Here is a 9821-nt window from a genome sequence, read left to right on the forward strand (position 1 = left end):
CGCACCCCGGGGAGGGGCGCGGCCCGGGGTGCACACGAAGGGAAGGCACCCGTGGTCGTTCGAAGGGTGCCCGACCACCGAGAAATGAGGCTGAAATGAAACGGACCTGCATCTTAAAATTAAAAATAGAGGAAAGCCCTGCCTACCCGAGGAGGGGCCCACCGGAAAGGGGTGCTGCCAGCTCCTCCTCCGGCCTACGCTGGGTGGCTGAGGCGGGGCGCGACGGTGACGCTGACGCTGCAATCCACCGCCAGGGCTTATGACACCCGTGGCTGTCCAGAGCTGGGGAATGGACCACGCGGTGAATTCTAGAGCCCACGGGCGACTCGGTCACGCCCGAGTCCCTGGAAGGGCAGTTTCCGCAGCGTGGGTATTCCAAGATTGCTGAATGAATGAATGAATGAATGAGTGGGATTGCATCTTTCACAGCCACTTCCATATGAAAGGAATCGCTTCCGTGAAGCGCGCTCTCTCCCTTCAGTGTGCTTAAAGACAGAGACTTTAACAACAAGACTGGTGGTCGGGCCCAGCAGCAGCAGCCCTGCTCAGGAGTGACCAAGAGCGAGCACCGCTTTTAGTCTCCTTTGAGTCGCCCGAAGAGCGCAAAAGCTAGTGTCTTGCTTTTTAGTCTCAGGACAAATTCCCTAGGAGTTTTCCCTTGCAAACATGTCTCTTGTCGTGGAGCCTTGCCGCTGGATGCAAACATGGTCGGGTAGGTATTTGCACAGGACGTTGAGGCATTGAGTACCCACGCTTTTTAGAATGATTCGGTAGAAAGGAAATGAAAATTACTGAGCAGCTACTATGTGCGCACACTGTGTTTATCTCACTCGTTATTTCCAGCAGCCCGTAAGGTTATCGTTGTTGTCCACGCTTTTATAGATGTGGACATGACAGGCTAAAGGTGTGAAGTAACTTGGGCAGGGTCATATAGAAAGATTCAGAGAGCACCAAATGCAAAGTCACATCGGCTCTGTTCGTGTCTTTACATGATACAGTGCTGTGCTCGAGTACCTGAGGAAGCCATCTGTATACCTCAAGGAAAGATCAAATGATTAGGTGATGTATGCTCACAATAAAAGAGCAAGCGTCAAGGGAAAGTATGGAAGGGTTGATCAAGGGTTGGCACTGAGTCCTGAGTGCTGTGTCCAAGAGTGCTGTGTCCTGGGTCTCATCAGCTCGTCCCTAGAAGCTTCCTTGAACAGCAAGAAAGGCTGTGATTCCAAGATCTCTCCCCGCCTTCAGACGCTTTCGGTGGTCACCCCCTGGGCTGTTCTGAGGTGGCCATTCTGGGGGTTCGGAGCTGTAATCCATATCGTTAGTGAGCATGGCAAATTGAAAACTCCAGATATTTGATGTTATCTAGCATCCAGCACCCTTCTAAGTCCTTCCAATTAACCATGTAGGCTACATTCCCAAAAGAACCTTCTAGCAAAGATTATTGTCTACCTCTATATGATTTTAAAGTTAAGGCATTCAATAAGTGAACTGGAGTATTTCTATTTTGCTGCATCAAAGTTCTGATGGTTTTCCCATGCCACTTCTTTGGCATTTGGCAACTTCTTACCCAGCCTTGTGGAGATGTAAGCTCCTTGATCCAGTCATTCCACCTGATATTAGATTACAAAAGGGTTACGTGGGGTAAGAACCTGAAGACCTTTCAAGGAGCACTTAATCTCCATATTTGGGAGCCAAAATATGGTGATGGTTGCTTACGCATTCTTTAGTCATTTTGGTCCTTTTTTCATTCATTGAACAAGCATTTCTTTTTAAGTGCTGGCAGTTGCAGGCCACAGTAGGAGCTGTGAACAAGAACTGCCGGTTTCCTTGGCCCTAGCGTGTATCAAACCACCTCAAATCTTGTGAAGAGTAAGGCTAAGCTACAGTGAACAAGCAAAAATAACACAGATCAGTCTTGGGGTGGGAGTGGAGTCAGCATGTGCTCTTTGAATCTTACCAGTTCTGAGAAGGCAAACACATCTGGAGAGGAGGTAAGGAGGCTGGAAGTAATCTTCAAACCTCACCTTAAGTCCGAGTCACTTGATCAACCTCAGTGTTAGGGTCAAAAAAAGGCGAAGTCTTTGGACCTCATGTCTCCACTTTTCCTGAAATATATTTTGTTTTCCTAGTTATTTGGAGCCATCCCATTCTCTCTTTTCTTGGCTATTCATACCATCCCTGTTCTCTTAGATAATTATGACTTCCTTCTCTATTCGCTCCCATGGTGCACACATCTTATTATCTCTATCTTATCATGATATAGCTCATCTAACTACACCTATGTACTTCTCTTTGAAGATGGTCTCAAGGCATTCATAATTGGCCTTTCTTATAGTTGAGCAAGCTACCTAAAAGATGATTGCACATTTATTTTTTTCCTTACAAACGGCATATAAATATCTTTTGTCCCTATGGGAGACATGCCATCTGCTCAGATATCTAAGGTTCAGTCTTCACTGGTCGGGCAGGTGAGAAGTTGGTATATGACTAAAAGGCAGTTCTCTTTCTGGAAAGGCAGGATTGTGTAAACACATCTGATTCATACCTACTGCAACCAAGGAGTGTAATAGCACAGCAAAAACAGAGTAAAGATGATCATAGCCTAGCAACTGGTTCTGTAGCTCCAGAACCTGACAAAGAAATTATGACCCTGGCTAAAGGAGCAGCTTTCAAGCTCATGTTGATCATTCCGAGGACTTGCATGACTTCTCTTCACAAGCTCATGGGGAAGAGACACTGTCATTTAATTGCTGCCTGTCTTCAAAGTGTGTCCCATTGTTTCTATACTTCCTTTGTAAGGCTCTACATGGTCACACCTTCCCATTTCTGTCCCACAGAGATTTCTGAAGCCACTCCCATGTGCTAGACACTGTATAAGAAGTTGGGCATACAGTAGTCAAAACCATCAGGTGTGTACAGACACAGCTGCCTTCTTCCGTGGATGTCGTGGGGTTATCTATTTAAAATATGTTGATAATGAGTCAAAGTATAAGAGTGCAAGTATAAAAGCATGGGCTCTGGTCAGACAGACAGAAAACTTGGGCAGGAGTCTCATGAACCCATGTACCCTCTGTAGTCATGAACTAGCAGGTGATACTGAGCCTTTACTTTCCCACTTGTATAATGGAGGCCACATCAGCACCTACTCCCCAGGAGTGTTTTGAGGATTAAATGAGATAATACTTGTGGAAGTTCCTGGTCCAGTGACTTGCATTTAACAAGTGCTCAAAAAAGTGCAAGATCTCTTTACTTAATATTATTCTCCTGGGCATATATACAAAGACTTGTCTGCAAAACACTGAGAGCTCCTTGAGCCATCAGCTGGGCTGCGCTTAAGAAAAGCTTTCACAAGGGTTGCAAATAATGTGTGACTCAATTTATGAAAAGTCTGCTGCTGAGCAGTCACCCACTGAATGTCAAAGTTCACATGTCTCCCAGAAAATAGAATGAAAAGAATAAGAACTGGTGTTGTGACCCAAATTCCCTTTCTTAAGGATGAGATTTTCTTTGATTTATTCTGGAGAAAACTAGTCCTGAGAGAGACAATGAAAATATGGTTACATAAGAAAGTGCCATGTAAGATGTAATAGACATCACGTGTTCACAAGGCACATTAGCATGACAGAAGTCAGAGACTACTGACTAGAATGGAAACCAGTTTTAACTTTCTATCATTTCCCAAGTTTATTTCTCTATAGAATTATTTTTTACTGGCATCACTTGGCATCTCAATGGGCATTGTTTGCCAAATACTGCTAAGCAAAGTTAAGAAGAACCTGCATCACAAACTTTAAGCTGTAAAAGGGTCCTTACTTGAGAACCAGGCAAGCTTTTTCTGACCCTGGCCCTTACCTGTAGTGTAATCTTGGGCAAGTCACTTGATACAAAATGAAGTGGTAATACATCCTCCACACCTAACCATGGAGAGAAGCGTCATTACAAAATCCACTTAAGGTGTGAACAGCAATTGGCAATGAAAGTTAATATTTTTAGGTTGAACATCCTAATTTATACTAGAATAAACTCAAGGAAGAAGTTCTCATGAGTAAAAGCCTTCTGATATTGGAGGATTGAGAAGAGGTTGGGTGTATTCTCAAGGCACAACTGTGACTACAGGGTCAGGTATGTGCAGGAAAGGAGTAGGAATCAAGGCAGGGACAATGGAGTAATAAAAGAAAATAATTCAGTGTTCAGGTGTTAAAGCCACCAATGGAAGTGGTGAGAAAAATGTGGGTAGGAGTGATTGGTGAGTGAATCAAGACTCTCTGACATGAGAGTTTGAAGGGCTACCCAACCACTCACTGAGCAAACTCCTCTAGTTAGGTCTTAGGAAAGAGATTATATCTTGAGAAATAAACTGAGGAAATGTTAGCAAGTCATTGCAAAATTTCTGAGAAAAGGGTCATGTCTTATTCAACTGTATGTGTTCTGCATTCAACCTAATGTCTGGGGCAAACACAAAAGTTTTAAAATGTTTCTGAAGTGAATGATGAAGGGAAAGTCTGCAAAGTCATGGACAGTAGAGGTAAAATAATAAATGAATGACAGTTCAACCATGGAACTGGGAAGATCAACAATTAAATGTATGTGAAAGGAAAGTGTCAAAGACAAAACCAAGAGCTATGTCTTCCTTGTTGGCTTGCAGAAACTAAACACAGAGAGAGTCAAGGGGGAATGAGTGTTTTCCAGTGAGACAAGGAAGGAAGGAGGCAGCGGGCATTCCACAAGGATGAGGCCTGTCCTCCATAGGTATCACTTCTTCTGGGTGTGCTTTAGGAAGAGCCACAAGACAATAGTCTAGAACCCCGATGCCTGGCACATGGGTGACACAACCTTGTAGAATAAAAGTCTCTCTGGCATGCACACATTGTCAAATTTGAACTTAAGATCAATAATGGTAGGAAAAGAGACTTACCATGGTTCCTTCATTTTTAATGTAGACTGTTTAAAACAACTTTGTATTATGGAAAATTTTAAGCATGGACAAAGGTAGATAGAAGTATAATGAACCCCAGTGTACCCATCATTCAGCTTGAACCACTGTCAATGCGTCTATTTTTTGTTTATATCCCCACTACTTTCACACACACATGAGTTTTGTAACACAACCACTAAATACTGTGTCTTTTCACTCATAAATATTTTCATGTTTCTCTAAAAGGTAAGGAACCAGTCTAAAACTGCAACCACAATATCATCACAAACCAAAAATAGTGGTCATTTCTTATTATCACAAAAAAAGCAGTATTCAAATGCCCCTAATTCTCTCATTCATGTTCTTATTGTCATTATCACCATAGTTTATTTATTTAATAGGGATCAACATAAAGACCACACAATGCAATTTGTTGACCTATCTTTACAGTGTGATTCTTTAAAACCGTGGCAGACTCATAGGTCTGTAGTTTGCAATGTACAACACTACAGCTAGAGTCGTCTGTGGGCTACTATCACTTTTTAATACAAAAATATCATCAGAATCAAAATTTCTTTCTCTAATAAAAGCAGTGGTGTTATTTAAATTCCCCTGTGGATTAGCCTTTTCTTTGCAAACATTTCTGTGCATAATGGTCACACAAACGAGTTGCTGCTTTTGTGCTGGCTTTGATAGTGAAATACTTTTGAGGATAGTACTTTTGCTAATAAAAATATTATTAGGCTGCACCAGGCAAGCTTTAAAAATGGAAGTGAAGACAGTCTTGTGGGTGTGTAGGACTCTTACAGCCTGCACAGTCTACAATCAGGTCAAGAAAAGCAGAGAGAAGAAGAAAGAATGGGCCAAAATAGAGGACCCAACATAGACTGAGAACAAAGGATGGGCACATTTTCTGAACTCACCCATTTAAAGCTCCTAATAAGGTCAACAGTGTTATTTCAGAGATTTAGAAACAGAGGTTCACAGAGGTTAAAATCCCCATTTTGCAGGTGGCAAAATAATATTTTACTAAAGGGAGAGAAAGGTAATATTTTTCTCCACATATTTCAGGAAATCAATGGGTTTTTCTTAGGCATAGACAAGGGTACTTGAAGATCATATACCTCTTGGTGGCCTCTTCTCAGAGTGAGTTCTGGAGGACTGTGTAGATCCCACACTAATCACAGAGCATCTCAGTGGTGCTCATGAGGGAGGAGAGATAATGATATCACTCCTCACCAGTTGAATAGAAGAGTTGTGAAATTAGCAGAAAGGGAACTATTCAAAAAGGAACGCCAAAAGAGGCCAGCACAGCTGCCAACTCTGACCACATGCCACTGCAGAGAAATGGATGCTGCAAGGTGTAATAAAAAATATGGCAAATGTTTGCATTTTTAAATTCATTATAGTAAAAGACATATTGGCATTTGGCCCCCTCAAAATATTCATCTTCACATCAAACACATATAACCCATGATTCTTGTCACTTTCTAAAGCAGTTTTAGGAATCTTCTTTCATGATTGTCTTTACTTGCACTGTTTTGGCTGCCTGGATGACCTGAGTTGATTTACCTTTCAGGGTCATCTTGACTCTGGGAAAGAGCCATAGGTCACGTGGTGCCAGATATGGTGAATAAGAAGGATGAATTCATACTGTCAGGTTTTATGAGCTTGCCTTTCTGTTGGATGCTACTCAGCAGCATTCACTGAATTTTCCATCACACCTTATGAACTGACCAAAGAGACTTCCAGATCTGCTTAAGAAAGAACAATGTGATAAGTGTATTTGAAGTAAGGGCAGTATTTTAAGTGTGATTATTGGTGATGTGTTTTTTACTATAAATTTTAAAAATTTAAACATTCACCATATATTTCAATCACCCCTGTTTATACTTTTTGAGTTCCTGTAGTTTTACAGAAACTAACCCAGTACTTTTTTAGCCTAGTGTTTTAGAAACTCTTGCAAGAAGAAAAGAGTTTGTGTGTTTGCCTTGAAAATGGCACATGGGCAACTAATGAAGAAAAGGAAAGGTGAATTCTCAAATTCTCAAAGGTTACATGGGTTATACACAAGAACTCAGAGGGGAGACCTTGGAGAGTTCCAGAGGCTCCAGGAAAAGACATGGATAGAAGGTAACAGGCTGGGGTAGCTGGATAAGAGAGATGAGGATGTCTCGGATGGAAAGGTGTCAGTTATGAAGCTGTCCTAAAAGGAGGAGTGACTGTGGAACGCTTATTTGTGAGGAGGTTATGCTTCTTGATGATGTGTAGCTTCTGCATCATTTCTTGAGCTTCAATTTCATTTATGAAATTGAATCTAAGGGCTTAGATTACATTCAATCTGGCTCAAGACAAACTGTGCAATGTATTTCTGCCCATTTCAAACTTAAGTGTCCTAGACTTAAGCCAAAATACATTCACAGCCCCTGCCCTTCCACTGTAATTGGCTTTCCACACCTGAATAGCCGCACTGTAATAGGCTTTCCACAAGCTCTATGTGAGACAGAAGAGTCTGTGCTCCCTAAAAGGCAGCATACACAGACTCATTTTCCTCCTCCATAGCTGCCCCAAATACCTTGCAGCTGGCCATGGACACATCAGATGTCCTGTAGCTACTCTGGGAAACATTTCTTTGGGTGCAGCAAGCATCAGTCTCAGGTGCATCCCCAATGATCCCCACTCCCACATTCTCTCTGGATGACTCTAACCTCTGTCCCTCTGCTCTCAGTCTAGTCAGCAAGGAGGCCTCCTCTGGCCTGTAACACTGTGCACAGGCAAGCCTGCCTTTTCCCCATTTGAGCAACCTCCTCATACCCTTAGCAGCTCAGTCTGTGTACTATCCCCCCTTACATTGCAGCATAAGTCCTAATAAAGCCTCTTTCAGATGGCATATTTTTTGCCTGTTTATGATTTCTGTCTCTAATAGAGCTGGGATGAGCTGGTTACAGCAAAACGTGTTGGTGCCACAAGTGGCCAGCAGGCTGGACTGCTAACACGGAGGGTGACTAGCAGTCAACAGTGAAAGCAATGGAGAATTTCCGGAGGCTGCCATTCCCAGGGGCCAGAGAGCTCCCAAAGGCTGCTAATAGCTGCTAGTTCTGGCTGCCAGGGGCTGCTAACACAAAGAGCTGATAGTCACAGGTATTCAAAGTTCAGAAATATTAATACAAAAAGAGCTACACTTAGCCTATTCATAATTTCTATCCAAGCTGAGTGAAAGAACCCTCAGTTGATTGGTAACAAAGCACACACAGCACATATGTATTTGGAATATGCTATTTCAAATGCATGGGTACAGGTCACCAGTTTTCTCTGCCATAATGGGCCTTGATAACATAAATAACCCAGTGTTAACTCTTAGCCAAAAATAATAAATATAGACATAACTTTCCCAAGACATTTATGTTCTTTGGATGATCATTAAATATTTCCATGCTCACTGTAAAAATGAATTGCATTTTTCAGCTTTTATTCAGCTCCAAGTGACAGAAATGGCTTATATAGGAAAAACAAATAATTGGGGTGGACAGATATAAAGATACAGCCTGATTCAAGATTATGTTATGAAGACATTTTGCTCCCTATTTCCATCTCTCAAATGTGCACTCTTTTGTGGTTTCCTCATTCACAGGCAGCCCCTCTCCACAGGTAGTGAGAGTGTCTCTCAGTGTTTGCCTTCTATTCTTCTAGGTGATCAGTCTTAGTGGGAAACCTCTTTCCCCCAAGAGTGGCAGCAAGCATCCTCGGGCTAACTCTGCTCAGTCCAGGTCAGCCTTCAGAGCTATCTGTAGATCAAACATTACAACAGAGGTGATGAAGACTGACGAGCCAGGCGTTGGCCACATCCTCATCTGAAGTCCCACCTGGGGCACTTGGGCATGTAACAGAGGAAACTGGAAAGGTGAGTTCTCAGAGGTTACTTAGATTACATACTAGTGGAGGAAAAGGAATGTCTGTCTTGAGAATACAGAGATAGACAGATAGATACTAGATACATACAGGTGGTTGATAGGATAGGTGGTAGAGTATTTGCTCGGCATGTTTGAGGCTGTGGGTACAACCCCCAGCAATGAATACTTTCTCACTTTGTTGACTAAGTGTGGCAAGGCCAACAGGAAGATAGTTTCAGATATATAAAGGCCAAAAACATCTACACCACTAATAAGCTTATTGAAGAAAAATCACTGAGATGCGTTTCAACTCCCTGTTACATGAATCAAAATAAGAACCAAGAAAATATAACACCATTATATAAAAGGACAAATGTGTTTAACAAACTCCACTGAGTTCAAGGTGAAGGGTAAGTATAGCTAAGAGACTTAACTGATAATGGGGAAAATGGTCTTGAAAGAATACTTTAACAACCTGTATATAAAATCCAGATTATAGTAACACATACTGAAAAGTAGTGAACATAGTAAAAGTTTTGAAAGAAATTATGCTAAACCTAAAGTGTATTTTTATAGAAAAACCTATTGATATATAATAACTGTACACACTTATGTCTCCATTGTGACTATTTGATACAGATACACAATGTGCAATGACCAAATCTGATGAATAAGCACATACCCATCTCCTTAAACATTCATCATTTTTTTGAGGTGGGAAAATTTAAAGGTTTTTCTTCTAGTTCTTTACAAGGGGTAAGGCTGTCATTCAGTGACAGAGTATGCAACTAGCATATATAATTCCCTGGATTTTCTCCCTAGCACTGCAAATAACAACAACAACAAAATAATAAAATAAAAATTAAGTTGCTGTGAACTATAGTCACTCACCTGTGCTGTAAAACATTAGGACTTTTTCCTCCTATGTAACTGAGTTTTATTTCCCTTGGCTGTACACCCAGTAGTGACATTGCTAGAATGTATACAGTTCTTTTTTTTTTTTTTTTTTGGTTTTT

Source organism: Chinchilla lanigera, unplaced genomic scaffold, assembly GCF_000276665.1.
Source record: "Chinchilla lanigera isolate Chin_1 unplaced genomic scaffold, ChiLan1.0 scaffold00101, whole genome shotgun sequence".
Taxonomy (NCBI): Eukaryota; Metazoa; Chordata; class Mammalia; order Rodentia; family Chinchillidae; genus Chinchilla; species Chinchilla lanigera.